Here is an 18085-nt window from a genome sequence, read left to right as displayed (position 1 = left end):
TAACCTGATCAAATGTGACAGTAAAGACCTCTATGCTACAAAGGATTTTAATTTCCAATGCATGCTGCGTTTAACTTTCTATTCATTAAAGAATCCAGAGAAAAATGTATTGCTCTTTGTCATTAAACCATCTATCATTATTAATTTATCTGTCATAAGATAATCAAGGCTTTACTCTAAAACAAGGTCAGAAAGAGAGAACACGGCTAAAATTACATTTCCATCTGTGTTTCATATACAGGTCCTTCTCAAAAAATTAGCATATTGTGATAAAGTTCATTATTTTCCATAATGCAATGATAAAAATTAAACTTTCATATATTTTAGATTCATTGCACACCAACTGAAATATTTCAGGTCTTTTATTGTTTTAATACTGATGATTTTGGCATACAGCTCATGAAAACCCAAAATCTCAAAAAATTGCATATTTCATCCGACCAATAAAAGAAAAGTGTTTTTATTACAAAAAAAGTCAACCTTCAAATAATTATGTTCAGTTATGCACTCAATACTTGGTCGGGAATCCTTTTGCAGAAATGACTGCTTCAATGCGGCGTGGCATGGAGGCGATCAGCCTGTGGCACTGCTGAGGTGTTATGGAGGCCCAGGATGCTTCGATAGCGGCCTTAAGCTCATCCAGAGTGTTGGGTCTTGCGTCTCTCAACTTTCTCTTCACAATATCCCAAAGATTCTCTATGGGGTTCAGGTCAGAAGGGATGGCAGGCCCATTGAGCACAGTAATACCATGGTCAGTAAACCATTTACCAGTGGTTTTGGCACTGTGAGCAGGTGCCAGGTCTTGCTGAAAAACCAAATCTTCATCTCCATAAAGCTTTTCAGCAGATGGAAGCATGAAGTGCTCCAAAATCTCCTGATAGCGAGCTGCATTGACCCTGCCCTTGATAAAACACAGTGGACCAACACCAGCAGCTGACATGGCACCCCAGACCATCACTGACTGTGGGTACTTGACACTGGACTTCAGGCATTTTGGCATTTCCTTCTCCCCAGTCTTCCTCCAGACTCTGGCACCTTGGTTTCAGAATGACATGCAAAATTTGCTTTCATCCGAAAAAAGGACTTTGGACCACTGAGCAACAGTCCAGTGCTGCTTCTCTGTAGCCCAAAGTGGCTTGAGCTGGGGACTGCGGCACCTGTAGCCCATTTCCTGCACACGCCTGTGCACGGTGGCTCTGGCTGTTTCTACTCGAGACTCAGTCCACTGCTTCCACAGGTCCCCCAAGGTCTGGAATCGGTCCTTCTCCACAATCTTCCTCAGGGTCCGGTCACCTCTTCTCGTTGTGCAGCGTTTTTTGCCACACTTTTTCCTTCCCACAGACTTCCCACTGAGGTGCCTTGATACAGCACTCTGGGAACAGCCTATTCGTTCAGAAATGTCTTTCTGTGTCTTACCCTCTCGCTTGAGGGTGTCAATGATGGCCTTCTGGACAGGGTCGGGTCGGCAGTCTTACCCATGATTGCGGTTTTGAGTAATGAACCAGGCTGGGAGTTTTTAAAAGCCTCAGGAATCTTTTGCAGGTGTTTAGAGTTAATTAGTTGATTCAGCTGATTAGGTTAATAGCTCGTTTAGAGAACCTTTTCATGATATGCTAATTTTTTGAGAAAGGAATTTTAGGTTTTCATGAGCTGTATGCCAAAATCATCAGTATTAAAACAATAAAAGAACTGAAATATTTCAGTTGGTGTGCAATTAATCTAAAATATATGAAAGTTACATTTTTATCATTACATTATGGAAAATAATGAACTTTATCACAATATGCTAATTTTTTGAGAAGGACCTGCATGCACAAACAGACTCAAAATCCTTTCTGGCATCACATTATTTGTGTTTTCAAGTCTCACCATGTCATTTTATTCAGCATATAATTCAATTGATCATACAGTCTAACAGGAAGTGACTCTTTGGTACTTGTAATTTAAACTACAGTCAGTTTGGTGGCACTGCACATTCAGAACCTCTAAGATGTGTCTCTTATGAATTAGTCATTATACTTGCATGCTTGCATGGAAACAAAATAAATTGTACTGTATTTTGTCTTTCACAGAATGGCGTGAAAATCCAGATGAGACACATACCTCTGTTTCTGTGATATTCTAGCGCTGCGCATCAGACAATACACACAGTATAACATTAGTAACGTAATGTTTTGTGGCTGCCACAACCTAATCTTGTCAGGAGAAAAGAAGAGACAACTGTATTTAGCCTCAGTTATACATGTTCACATCACAATCATGACATTTTGGCTGGTTATTCTAATACAAATAATGTTTTTTTTTTGTAAATGTATTAAATCATTTACTTAACTTTTTGCTTTAATGTTAGTCCACTTTCCATTCACACTGCAACAAATCGGAATATTATATATACACCAATTAGATTTAACATTATGAAGTGAATAACACTGATCATCTCTTCATCACGTCACCTGTTAGTGGGTGGGATATATTAGGCAGCAAGTGAACATTTTGTCCTCAAAGTTGATGTGTGAGAAGCAGGAAAAATGGGCAAGCGTAAGGATTTGAGGGAGTTTGACAACGGCTAAATTGTGATGACTGGCAGAGCATCTCCAAAACTGCAGCTTACAATTTACAATTATCATTATCAAGCAATAATGTATTTCTTTACTAAATGCATCCCCTAAAAGCGGAAATATTTGCCATTAGTTAAATATTAAAATAAAGTGAAACCAGGGCACTTTGCACTTATACAATGCATAAGAATTTTGTCTGTCTATCAAAATTCTGTGAGAAAATTTCTCCTACATCACAAGTCTTCATTTTAAGTCCACTTGTGGTGACTTTGTGACAGGCCTATAATCTTCATTTACTTTTTGTCATATGCACATTTTATTGGCAGTAATATTATTTTATGTATATGTCTGCATCAGATTCCCGTATCACATCTTTAAGTACGTTTATAATTCAGCTCATGTGACAGGCCATTTTCAGCCTTTAGACCAAACAGTCCTCACAAAATGACTTTTTCTGTTTTATTTCCAGTTCAGCATCGGAATATTGAGGCCATAGATATTGTTTAGCATGGCTTTTTACTCTGTGGCTGTAAGAAATATGTATTTTTCCTGCTGTTTTGGCTGAAGCGCTGCTTGCACAGGCTCTGACTTGGTGGAAAATGTGCCACAAATCACAGAAAGGGCCGAAACCTTTAATTCCTGTAGCTTCTATATATCCTTAATAACTATAATCAGCGTAAGGAATGGAGTTATTATGATGCATTTTAATGAAGATGTAAATCGTCTTTATGGTCGTAACTTCCTTTAGTTGTATGACAGTATAAAAGTAATGAGCAACTAACAGCTTCTAATATATTTTCGGAAACATTGCTCGGTTCATTTATCTGGATTCATTTAAGCAAGTAAACACACTTCGAAATGATCTAATTTGACATAAAATCCTGTCCATGTAATGGATTTGTTGGCTTTTGTTATACAAACGAATCATCTCTCAGGATGCTTTATCTTTGCAATGTAGAGGCACAGAGTAAGTCACAATCAGCTCCCAAGTTCAGTAGTCAAGACACTGATAAGGGAGCTGCATTTCAAGGGCTGTCTCAATGGCAAAATCCATCCAGCGTACTGAAATATTCTCTCCCTGAAAAATCCCACAATGCACTGCAAAAATACTCTGCCTTACCGGAAATTACGTCACGTCACAACAACCAATTCATTTAAATTATATTAAACCTTAAAGTTCTGCATAATTAAGGGTGTGGCCCCTTTGAGTGACAGGTGGATTGCTGTCACTATTAGCCGTTTGTCCGCCGTCTGTTAGCTCCACCCACTCCACCTGTTAGCTCCTCTTTGCCCATTTTCAGTTATCCGCTACCAAGATGGCAACGGTCGCATTTTAGGCTTCAGAAACCTATGGATGGGTGACATCACGGACACTACATCCATATTTTTTTTTACAGTCTATGGTCCCAACCTTACTAGTACCTCAATTCATCTACACGGCATACTGATTCACGAGCTTGGGAGCAAGGCCATTTTTACCCCTTCTTCGCTTGTTAACCCTCTTGTGTTGCCCCATCATTAGAAGCACCTGTGTCACCGAATGTGATCCGCACTCTGACGTGGACGTCAGCCCTGGATGTGAGGGGAGAAAGGGTAAAGGTAGAGCACAGGGTTACTAGCGCAGGGCTTTGTGAGGGTTTAGCTCTAACACAGAATGATGGAGTTCAGCGGATTAGAGCTCTCTAGAATACTAGCAGAGCTGATTAACCTGCCCGCCCGTCCGCCAAGATGTCATAATACACGACTCCGGTCCCTAAGAAACCAATCCATCCTCTGCTAATGAGACATAAGAAACCTATCAGACTAACCTAACTTCACCTTACTGTCGGCTGCACAATTTAGCAGGAAAACTAATAAAAATGAAAATGTTCTGTGCTAGGGCTGGACAAATTTTGTGATAATATATCAATATGACTATAATAATAGCATTATTGATGAATATTATTACTGAATAAAAATATTACTATTGTGTACAAAATGAAAAATAAATAAATATTTAAGTGTATTTAGGTGTTTCTTGTATTTAAGAACAATTAAATACTTAATTTTCTGTTACACCCAATTTGGTCATATACAGTATCAATACGATTAATAATAATAGATTGATGTTTTAAAATCATGCCAGCTTCATTGGCAATTTTCATGGAGAATTGTATACAATCATTACAATCAGAACATAAACCAAATATTACTATTGTACTATTTCACTGTAAAAACAAGTATTTTGTTGTATACCACAATTTGCCTTAAAATTATATAATTTTTAATTATAATTATTACTAAATAAAAATATTTAACAAAATAATAAATATTACTCTTTAAAATACACAAATTATACACATTTCATACACACATTTGCACACACACACACACAAACACATTTGTTTTTGTGACATATGGGGACATTCCATAGGCATAATGGTTTTTATACCGTACAAACCGTATTTTCTATCCCCTTACACTGCCCCTACTCCTAAACCTACCCATCACACACACACACACACACACACACACACACACGCACACACACACACACACACACACACACACACACACACACACACACACACACACACACACACACACACACACACACACACACACACACACACACAGCCCCTGCCCCTGCCCCTGCCCCTAAACCTACCCATCACAGGAAACATTCTGCATTTTTACTTTCTAAAAAAGCTCATCCTGTATGATTTATAAGCATTTTGAAAAGTGGGGACATGGCCAATGTCCTCATATTTCACCCTCTCCTTGTAATACCTGTGTCATACCCATGTCATTACACATTTGGGTCCTCATATGTCACAAACACACACACACACACACACACACACACACACACACACACACACACACACACACACACACACACACACACACACACACACACACACACACACACACACACACACACACACACACACACACACACACACACACACACACACACACACACACACACACACACACACACACACACACACACACACACTAGAAATAGTCCCAGCACTAATCGTTGCAGCTTGCAGGTGGAAGTGTCAGAATTTTTCAATAAGACTTTGAGGATACAGACTTGATCCCTAAAGACACAGCAAAGAGCAGAGGAGGATTGTGGGAGTTTTCCGGGTGTTTTAAATGAGGTGCCACTGGTGTGGAAGTAAGAAAGGGCACCATACCTCTTTCTGCCAGTCTGTCATTGGACACCTCGGGTCGTGCCGCCATGTGGCAAATTCTATAAAAGGAGAAATACATCAACATTACTTGCCAGGCAGGCTAGACTGCAGGCTGTTGAAACCACTTGGGTTTTTGACGGTTTGGTCAGTTGTTCGCAAGTCTGTGTCTTTTTTGCCTGTGTGTGAGCATTGCATAGTTCACACTCTCATGGTACAATCATCTGAGTTCAATGCACCATTGTTTTTCCTGAGCTGTAACCATACACAGAAGAGAAACTCACCGACTTTTCCGAAAAAGACCCTCTAGCCATGACAGTCCTCAAGGCTCAAGTAGCAGGAAACTTTCCCAACAAAATATCACTCTCTGGGCGAAGGAGGGATGCTGGCAGGTCTGCTTGGCTCCAGTTTTACCCTGTAAGTCCGCTTGCCGTTGGAGTCCGTTATGGGAAAAAGGACACACAATCTGAGCGCCGGAGAGAAAGGCGCCAGAAGCCTGCTTCTTCCAGAGCTTTTACACATAATACAGAATTAATTTTACTGTTCAATCTGGCTCGACAAAACTCAGTTTGAGAGCGTCTACCACATGCACACAACATCACGTCCAGAACACAACAATAAATATATTACAAGCAGCTATAAACTACTGTTTATGAGGTGGCCTTTACATAAATTATTCTTTTCGGTTCTGTTTTTACCAAGACCACCATTAGAGTAGGACCTCTTTTTTTTTAGTGTCTAGATAAAAAAGAATGAAGCGTCAACATAACTGATCCCAAAAAGGCACTGCTTCCAGTATGTGTAGTCAAACATTTAATTAAAAAAAACTGGATGAAGTGAGATTTAGAGAAGGCAAGATTATCAGTGAATGCCCAGCTAACCGGGAACGCTCTCAGAACTTTGGTTAACGTTCTGGCAAGGTTCTCTCAAAGTTATGAACAAAACGTTCATCCAGTAATGTTCAGAGAATGTTCGTTCAAAGTTATTTGGTCTTTAAAGGTGCTGTAGGGGAGAGTGGGGTAAGGTGAGCCAGTGTGGGTAAGCTGACCCGCCCCTTTTATCTTGGCAACCGTACACTTTTATCATCACGTGGCCATATATTTTGGAATCACCCTTCATTTCTGCCAGACTGTGAAAAGGTGAAACACATGAGACGAGTGGAAGGCACCCATTTATTTTTAAATAAAAATTAAGTAAAATTTAACTCAACAGATGTAATGGCTGTTACATCAGAGCGAGTCTGTCCAGGTTTAGACTTATGATCCATATTTATGATCCATATGGGTGCAATTCAGCAATGCATAAAACCATGCAAATCATTTAGATAGGGCAAAGTCAGCCCAATGCTGTGGGGTAAATTAAGCCATCATTTTATCTTACCCCACCATAAGCCACTGTAGTTAAGTTAAATCTCTGAAGTATAAACTGGTAATTGGTACGCAACTGGTTGTTGTAAAAAATTTGAGTTTATTTGATCGGAACAATTTACAAATGTATCAACTCCTTCCCTGATAAGAACCAGAAGGTGGATATATATATATATATATATATATATATATATATATATTATATATATATATATATATATATATATATATATATATATATATATATATATATATATATATATATATATATATATAACAAACTCTCTGCACTGTAAAAAAAAAAAAAAAAATTCTCCAATTGAAAATTTTCTAGTGAATTTAGATCACATCTAAATTTTTCAGTTGGCCGAATTGAAATTCTGTGAATTGATACAATTTAATTAACAGAAATTCAATTCGGCCAACTGAAACATTTAGATGTGATCAGTCAGAAAAATGTAGCCAAAATTATATCACAACATATGCTCCCATCCAGGCGTTGTCTCTTTCAGGGAAGACCTGTTTCCAACATGACAATGCCAGACCACATACTGCATCAATTATAACATCATGGCTGTGTAGAAGAAGGATCCGGATATTGAAATGGCCAGCCTGCAGTCCAGATCATCTTTCACCCATAGAAAACATTTGGCGCATCATAAAGATGAAGATGCGACAAAGAAGACCTAAGACAGTTGAGTAACTAGAAGCCTGTGTTAGACAAGAATGGGACAACATTCCTATTCCTAAACTTGAGCAGCTTGTCTCCTCAGTCTCCAGACGTTTGCAAACTGTTATAAAAAGAAGAGGGGATGCCACACAGTGGTAAATATTTCCTTGTCCCAGCTTTTTTATGATGTATTGATGCCATGAAATTTAAAATCAACTTATTTTGCTTTAAAATAATACATTTAAACATTTGATACGTCATCTATGTTTTATTCTGAATAAAATGTTGAAATATTAAACTTCCACATCATTGCATTCTGTTTTTAATCACAATTTGTACAGTGTCCCAACTTTTTTAGGAATCGGGTTTGGAAAATACATTTTGAATCTGTGCAATCAAATAACAGGTTTTTTGTTTTGTTTTGTTTTTTAAACTTTGAGACAGTGCTGTTCCTAACGGTAGTCCTGCTGAAGAAGATGGGACGGGTACTCAAAAAGTAGCAAAAAATAAACACACAAGGGAAAACGTCGAGACAGACATCAGGGAAAATGAAGATAATGAGAAGGAAAAGAGAAGTGAAGGTGCAGTGCAAGAGAGAACCTCTCATTATTTTGCACAGCCTGAGCCTAAGGATTTAAACCTTATTTATGTGATTATTTTGAACCTTACAAAAAAAATGGTTCTCCATGGTTCCAAAATTTGTTGTGGCTGCATGGTATGGCCTGGATTAGTGTGATATTTCCCAGTCTGAAATGTAGTCTCAGTCTGGCTCTGTGTCAAACTGTGTAGCGTATCTCCTGCTGATGTCCTGCTCAAGTCGTCCTTGCGATAGAGGTTTGGGCTGAATAACTAGTTCTTCCAATGTTTCATCCTCAGACTCACACTCGGATTAATATGGTAAAATCGATGTCATCGTTACTGTCTTTACAGCGTGTGCAGTCACTGAGCTTTTGGAAGCCTCCGGAGCTGAAGTTCAGTTATGGTAATGGGCGTTAGCTTCCAACAAGCGCTTTACACGATAGACCAATAACAACAGATTGAGCCATCTGGCCAATCAGAGTGAAGTAGGCTCTTGACCTTTGATGCATGTAAACCTGTTAGGAAACCTCCAAAACTAAATTAGGAAACTTTAAAAAAGCATAATAGGAAGACTTTAAAACAGTTTGACAGCTACGTAGTTTTGATGTTTTTGTGACGCTGTACAGTTTACACTACACTAAACACTTTCATATGCATGCAACATTTTTCTCATCCCAGAGGAACAACTGACCAGGCGCATTATGCATTACGCTTTTATAGCCGTAAGACAGATTCACAGAAGGATCAGAGGTGGCTGCGGTATGACTATACCACATATTACAGTCCGGAGGGGTCACATCAGGTTGTTCCATAACTCCGTGAGTCCCACTCTCCCTCAGGACACATTAGACTGATTAGCCTGACGTTTGATAAACTGGGCCACGATCGAAAGATAACTCAATAGGCACCGGTTGGACTGTTTATTCCATGCTGGATCACTTTACACGAAACAAAAAGGTCAACACGCCTCCTCTAGATTATGCAGCCTCGCCTGTCCTTACGGCAACGACCTTTACAGCCAGGTCTTATTTTCATGAATACGATGATTAGTTTTTGACAATGCATTGCGAAGGCGAGGGCGAAGTTGCACTGTCTTCCAGACGACATGTGACCACCACAGACTGGAATACATTACACTGGGAAGAGCAACATATTCATGTCACAGAGAGAAAGAGAGATTTTCATTAGCCTAAGCATGACTATATTAACATGCATTAAATCAAAACAAATATTTTCTTAGTGTATTAGGTTATTTCATTTTATTGTTTAGTTTATTTGCTCATATTTTTTGTTTACTGCATTTGTATTACTTTGTTTCATTTATTCTGTTCCATTTCTAATTACTGTACTTTGGAATACTGCATTTGGAATATTACTTATTTTAAAACATTTATGATTAGTTTTAATGACTTAATGATTACTTACTTTTGTATTATTTTGTTTGCTTGATAATATTATTGTTCGTGTTGTAGTCAAGACCACCTAATCCAAGACCAAGACCAATGTGTGTTGAGACCAACACAGACCAGCACTTAAATTCATAAATATTGAATTATCCTTAAATTCATAAAGATCCACATTACTGCCTGAGAAATTACTTATTTTTAATCAATAAACATAATTAGAATAAAACACAGAGCTGTTATACCAATCCAATGAAATCATTAAAGGGTTAGTTCACCCAAAAATGAAAATTAGATGTTTATCCGCTTACCCCCAGTGCATCCAACATGTAGATGAGTTTGTTTCTTCTGTAGAACACAAATTAAGGTGTTTAACTCCAACCGTTGCTGTGTGCCAGTCATATAATCATGTGAATGGGTAACAATTCTATGAGAGCAAAACATACAAACAAAAAACATGCTTAGGCAACGTGCAGAAAAACCCTGCTGCTCCTGATGGCACATTGATGTCTTAAGACACAAACCGATCAGTTTCTGTGAGAAAAACCGAACAGTATTTTTGTAATTTTTCAACAACTTCTCTCTCCAACACGAAGAACCAGTACGCGTCGCCGTCAGCGCCGCCGCTATTTTCGGGATTCTGATCGGCTTACGTGGGCTTGAGCTTCTCATTACTCCGCCACCTACCGATCTGACATGCTCTTGACGGCATATATACACGGGTATGTGTAAATGAACACTTTTCTGAAAACTGACGTGTGTGCACAATTTTGAAACCGGAGAGGTTGAAATGTCCGTTTATGAAAATAGCCGCCCACATGTAAACGTAGCCCAATACCTTCAAAAAATGGTCTTAAGACTGGTCTCAAGTACCAAAACACTAAATAATGTTTGTTTAGTTTTCATTAATAATAATAATAATAATGTGTTTGATTTATATAGCGCTTTTCAAGGCACTCAAAGCGCTTTACATTGAAGGGGGGAATCTCCTCAACCACCACAAATGTGCAGCACCCACCAGGATGATGCGACGGCAGCCATATTGTGCCAGAACGCTCACCACACACCAGCTGATTGGTGGAGAGGAGACCGAGTGATGAAGCCAATCAGGAGAGGGGGATGATTAGGAGGCCATGAAGGACAGAGGCCAATGGGCAAATTTGGCAAGGATGCCGGGGTTAAACCCCTACTCTTTTTCCGAAGGACATCCTGGGATTTTTAATGACCACAGAGAGTCAAGACCTCGGTTTAACGTCTCATCCGAAAGACGATGCTCTTTGACAGTATAGTGTCCCCATCACTATACTGGGGCATTAGGACCCACACAGACCACAGGGTGAGCGCCCCCTGCTGGCCTCACTAACACCTCTACCAGCAGCTACCTGGTTTTTCCAGTTTGTCTCCCATCCAGGTACTGACCAGGCTCAGCCCTGCTTAGCTTCAGTGGGAAACCAGTCTTGGGCTACAGGGTGATATTGCTGCTGACATTAGTTACATGTCTTCCTTTTTTCAGTTTTCCTGCCACTTTTTATTGTCATGGTAATTAATTTGACCATCACATGTTCACCATTATCTCCCTCATTTACCATGTATTTAAGTTGCTGTCTGTTTATTCTTCAGTTGTTCTTCACTTATTCTTCACTTTTTTTGTTTGTCGTGTTTGTGTTTTACTTTATTTCACATATTCTGGTATGTATATATATATATAGGGTTCAATGCAAGGTTCAGTTGCAGTTGCTTTATTAGCATGACAAAGAAAATAGCATTTGTATTGCCAAAGCCATTACAGCTTAGCTGTATACAACGGTAAAAATAAAACTATATATATATATATATATATATATATATATATATATATATATATATATATATATATATATATATATATATATATATATATATATATAAACCGTTTTATATATTTTAACCGTTTACCGTTGTATACAGCTAAGCTGTAATGGCTTTGGCTATTTTCTTTGTCATGCTAATAAAGCAATTGCAACTCAACCTCAGTTTACAGAGAGAACGAAAAAAGGGACGGGGGAGAGTGAGAGAGAGAGACAGACTGGAGTAAGTGTCTCTCTCGTCCACATCGCCATGTTTCAGCCTGTGTCTGAGGGTGTGTCCTTTTCTGAGTTCATTTAAGGACTCGAGCAGTTTTGCTGCATGTGTGCACCAGTTGCACCCTTATTCTGACCCATGTTCAGCACATTCACTCCCTAACACACACTAATGTGCTTTTACAACCGCTAAAAACCTCTGGAAAACAAGAACCCTCAATCCAGCTGAAATAACAATGAGCTGTAAGCCACAATGTCTTTGTCCAATCAGATTGGGATGCACGCATTCACACAACATTCACCAACTTTCAGTCTAACACAGCTTGACGAATTTTTAAGACGTGCTTGTTTCTCATAGACACAAACAGGTAAAACTGAGCATGTGAAGTAAAAGTGATCCACGTTGCCCTGTGCGAGAGTCTCTCGGCGTGCTGTGCTTTCCTAACAGTGAGAGTGAAAAGGATTCACATCTTGACTGAGTTAAGCATCACATGCACACATGGCTTCTTCACAACACACTCAGTCCAAACCTCATGATTTACACAAACATACAGCTGGGATATTACTGTTATGCAGCACATACACTCAAAAAAATAGCTTGTTTGTCTAACTTAATACAATTATGACACCTGTTTCCTCGCAGTTTAACTGATTTATTTGAACATTAATTGCACTGATGAGTAATATTCATCCTCAGTGAATGAGATCACACCAATTTCATTAGATGTGTTCAGTGGATGTTTCCTGACCATAAATCACTCTTGTTGAGCCAACCAGGGCTGTTGCTGTTCAGACTGGTGCCCTTGTCCAGAGTCTTCTGGGTTTTGTAAAGGTGCCCTAGAATGTAAAATTGAATTACCCAGGGCATAGTTAAATAACAAGAGTTCAGTACATGGACATCACATACAGTGAGTCTCAAACACCATTATTTCCTCCTTCAAATGTAAATGGTGTTTGTGAAAAACACCACGGAAAAACAGGCGATTCTCGACATAACGCCATCTGTGACGCAATCGCTGGGATCATTAATATGTATGCCCCAACATTTGTATACGGCAGCGCATGCGTCACACGAGGATAACGAAAATGGCAGATCATTGAAATAGATGTTATGTTCCAGGCTGTGCAGGAGACGTGGGGACTTTTCATACTCTTCCCCCAAAACTGTCAACAGGCATGTTTATCTATAAACGGATACCGCAATAATTTATTTTAAAGTTGTTCATTTTGTTAACAATTAGGGCTTAACAGTTTGCTCGGCCCATTTCACCATGGACAGTTTATCTAACCTGGGCAATTGCAGGGATCAGATCACTCAGGATCCGATCACTCAGCGTCTGATACTGGAGAAGCGGTAATTTAAACTATATCCCCGCGAGCAATAAGCAGTGATTTTTTCCACTTATTGACTGTCTAAACAATTTCTGATTAAACTGGAAGTTTCTTAATAAGACAACATTAACGATAATATCCTCTGTGTTGTCTAGATCCAAAGCAAGATGCTAGTACAGTAACAATAGGAAACTCCAAGTAGTATCAGTATGACAAATGTCAAAGTTAATATTATTTCCTGCCAGTGTTGTCATACAAATCTACAAAATACAACCATAGGTACATGCCAATACCTTTTGTCGGATAGAATTATAATTTAGCCTATAGGCTATTTTCATCAACAACAGGAGCTATGTTAGTTTAGTTGCTTACAGATCGCTCACTGAATCCTTCTAATGTCATCTCCACCACTTAAGTTGAAACGGTAGTAATTTGACAAGGCATCGTCAATTTGTTAAAAAAAAAACACTAAAAAAAAAATCTGTAGGCTACCGTACAGTACAAACAACATATTTGTGCGTTAACGTTACCCAGTCCGCTGTTTAGAGTTTGTGATTCAAACTGAAGAAGCTATCATTGTACAATCAAACGGTGACGCATTACAGTGATTAAAATGTTTATGATATGAGTTAATGTGTAAAGTTAATGTTATATGCTAGTTCACATGTAGGCTGAAGTTATAGGACTGACGTTACGTGAAATTAAACTGAAAATAAAGACTAAACTTACCACTCAAAAGCATCCATTTCCAATCTCAAAACTATTGGTTGTTCCTCAAAATCTTTATCTTCGTCAGAAACAGGATCAAACATAAGGTTGGATGCATAATCTCTCCATGATTGACAGTATATGGTAGATGTGTTTCTGTCACTGAAATGAGCCGTGCAGTGAAACAGCCAATCAGAGCCGAACTCCACATTAATATTCATGACCCTTCCAAATAAGGAAAAACCAGACCATTACTTCCTTGGGACAATTTCTGGGGTTGTAAATGGACCTGTAAAACTATTTTACTAATACAATTTTAACCCTTAAATAAGTCACATACCCTATATGTAGATATAGAACAATTTAAAATATTGTTTTAACTCCAGGGCACCTTTAAAGAAAATGGAAAGACATTTTCATATATCTTTCCATTTTCTTAAAACAACCCAGAAAACTCAGGCAACTCTGCACAAGGGCACCATATAAATGTATGTAGTATTTCATATTTTATTTTATATTTTACCTATGTATATACCTGTATTATATTTTACCCATACATATTACATACAAATATGAAGCAGCACAACTGTGACACTGATAATAAATGTTTCTTGAGCAGTAAATCAACATATCAGATTGATTTCTGAAGGATCATGTGACACTGAAGACTGGAGGAATGATGCTGAAATGCATCACCATCTACATGCATACAAATATAATCCTCTAGATAAACCATTTTTTGGGTAGATGACTAGGAACAGATCCAGTGTCTGTGACTGTTTACTCGCTCACTCTGCATTTCTTTCCTTCTCTTGTGCCATCCAGGGGATCTTTCCGTTTCCATGTGTCAGACCAGCAGCCCTAGAGCATCTGAGACGGAGTAAAAGCTGAGACAGAGTAAAAACAGAGCCGCTTCTACTTAATGGAGCGCACATACTAAACAAATCAACATTGCTTTCAGGAGACTCATCATCACCTCTGCACTGTATCATTAAAACAGCCCCTTGCTCTTTTTAATCTTGCACGCACGAGCTGTAATGCGAGAATCCTTCGGTTTGTTTGGATGATCTCGGTTAAGCTTTATAGAGTGGAGACTGGAAAGCCCTCAGCGACACAAAATGAAATCAGTTTGTGAATGAGAACCAGACAGCAGATGAGCGGACCTCAACTCACATTCAGGAAAGACTCTGTCCGCTCTATCCATCTGGATGAAGTTACAAAATATGAACTTTTCGCATGTAAAAGTGACTTCAGAATAACCCGCAGCTGTGTTTTTTGCTTTGTGTGTGTATTCGGGTTTGCTTTCCATGACTTATTAATTATACTGAACTTAGTTGCATTATTTGCTTTACTTAACTCTTTTTTAACTGACTTAAGAAAATGATTAAAAGTTTGGAATAAATATGTTAAATAAGTATTTCTTGTAAAAAAAAAAAAAAACAGTAAAAATATTAATATTATTAAACTTTTTTGAAAATGTTTGTATTTGAATGTTAAAATGTATTTCATTCCTTTGATCGGAGCTGAATTTTCAGCATCATTCTTCCAGTCTTTAGTGTTTTACTTCAGAAATGATTATCATATGATGATCTGAAGCTCAAGAAACTTTGAAAACAGTTGTGCTGCTTAATTGAAATGTAACTTTGTATGCAACAGGATTGACACAAAACATCCCTGTGCTGTTCGTGTCATTCCTTTGCTGTACATAGACACACGTGCAGCCTTTATTCATGAATTTATGTCCCAACGTAAGCGAGCAACAGACAGTTGAAGATGACTCAGAAAGCACAGATGCTGAATTTATCTCCTGGAAATGCTCAAGTAAATCTCAACAGAGACATAAAGTGAGAAACAGCTTCATTGACTTTTGCTTCAATAACAAGTGAATAAATCAAAGAAAGAAAGAAAGAAAGAAAGAAAGAAAGAAAGAAAGAAAGAAAGAAAGAAAGAAAGAAAGAAAGAAAGAAAGAAAGAAAGAAAGAAAGAAAGAAAGAAAGAAAGAAAGATGTACAAATATCAAAATACAGTAAAACAGTAATATTGTGAAATATTATTACAGTTTAAAAATAACGTCTCGGTGTAACCCTCGTTCCCTGAAGGAGGGAACGGAGACGTACGTCGGAACTGACCTATGAACTGGGATCTGATTTCAGAGACCAATCTACTGTACTTCGAATGTGTAAAAACGAGCCAATGGAGAATGGCATGCGATCCACGGATTCCACGCTCCGCAGCGCTGGTATAAATAAGGAAGTGGAATGGTAGATCACTGATTTTTTCAGCAGAGGAGCCGACTAGTGACTCGGCCTCCTAGCGGAAGCACAGCACCTGGCGACGGAACGTACGTCTCCATTCCCTCCTTCAGGGAACGAGGGTTACATGCGTAACCGAGACGTTCCCTTTCAGTCGGTCACGTTCGACATACGTCGGAACTGACCGACGAATTGGGATCCCTACAAAAGCACCAGGAGGTCTTGTATGGTCTTGTATGGTACGGTAGTCAGGGCTCCAAGCAGGGAGGTCAGTCACGAGACCCACTCAGTGTGACTAAGGATAACGCTTGGAAGCGTGCCCGTCTCGGGAGATGGTACGCTGCGGAGCCACATCCTTCAGGAAAGGCTTGGTGGCGGAATACACATGAGGACTAACCTGACAGGGTAGTGCAACATATGGCAGTCTCTGGGGTGGTTCCAACATGGTTCAAGGGGGGACAGAACACACCCAGAGAAGACAGAGCGGGCTCTGTCAAGGGAAAGACACAGGGTTAGCTAAGTAGGTTAGCTGGTACCGTGGAAGAATACATATATGGGGTTGCCGTGAGGGAACCACTACATATGGAACCCAGCCTACACACACCTTCCACAAGCATACGGGTGCAGGCCTGGCGTCAGACGGCCGCAACGTCTGACACCGCAGGGGTGAAGGAGGAGCTCGATAGGGTTAGCCGTTTCCGGGGAACACAATTGGAGACAATAGATGCATGTATCCGGCCCAGAGGGTGGGAGTGGTGCTGCATGCCGACACTTAGAACGGTCACTTAGTGCTACTGGCCACTGGGGGCGAGAATATGGGAAGATAGCGGCTCTAGACGGAGGCTACAGAATCTAGCGAACGTGTTAGGTGTCGCCCAGCCCGCAGCTCTATTATGTCTGTCAGCGCCTTGAGCCAGCACCCAGGAAGAAGCCACACTCCTTGTTGAGTGTGCTCGCAACCCGAACGAGCAAGGCACGTCTTGGGACCGGTAAACCACGACGATAGCATCCACTATCCAGTGGGCTAACCTCTGCTTGGAGACAGCCTTTCCCTTCTTCTGGCCTCCGTAACAGACGAAGAGTTGCTCTGAGGTCCAAAAGCTTTGAGTCCAATCTACATAAGCGCGAAGAGCGCGGACCGGACATAAAGCCATGGCTGGGTCTGCCTTCTCCGAAGGCAGTGCTTGCAGGTTCACTACCTGGTCCCGGAAGGAAGTGGTAAGAACCTTGGGCACGTATCCAAGCCGGGGTCTCAGGACAACGTGAGAGTTGCCTGGTCCGAATTCTAGGCATGATTCGTTGACCAAAATTGCATGCAGGTCCCCTACCCTCTTGATGGAGGCCAATGCTGTAGCACTGTCTTCATTGACAGGATTTTAAGCTCTACCGACTGCAAAGGCTCCAAAGGAGGGCTCTGAAGTGCTCTAGGAGCACTTAACCTGCATTCAACACATGGGAAACTACTGTAGTGCATAGTATAGCGTCGCATGAACAATACATTACGTAAAAAGGAATGGGAGATGAGCCTCTGATTGGTTTATTGCTATGCTCAAAACACACCCATGACTCATTAGGTACAAACCTTTTGGACCATGCATATGGCATGCCAGCCGTTTTTTTTCCCCCGTCGTTAAACTTGGACAAGTGTATACTTTGTTAAAATAGTGCCTAGAGTGTTGAAATTTATTTTATTTCTCTGTGACCCAGAATGGCAGCACAGCTGAAAGGTTTGTTTGACTGCGTCCTCTACTGTTCAGGCATGAATTAGCATTTCCTTTAGCCTTTTACATTTCACTTTAGGTGTGAACGGGCCTTTACATTTTCCAAAAATATAACAGTTTTATTAAAAAACAAACAAACAAACGAGAGCCCAGCCCAGGTAAGAAAAAGTAATAAAAAGTATTTTACTTTACATTAGTAACTTCTGAAGGGAGTAACACAAAATTGCAACACATTACTCTTAAAAGTAACTTTATA

The sequence above is a fragment of the Pseudorasbora parva genome, chromosome 6, assembly GCF_024679245.1.
Source record: "Pseudorasbora parva isolate DD20220531a chromosome 6, ASM2467924v1, whole genome shotgun sequence".
Taxonomy (NCBI): Eukaryota; Metazoa; Chordata; class Actinopteri; order Cypriniformes; family Gobionidae; genus Pseudorasbora; species Pseudorasbora parva.
The sequence above is the reverse complement of the archived record's forward strand: the minus strand, read 5'-3'. Positions refer to the sequence as shown.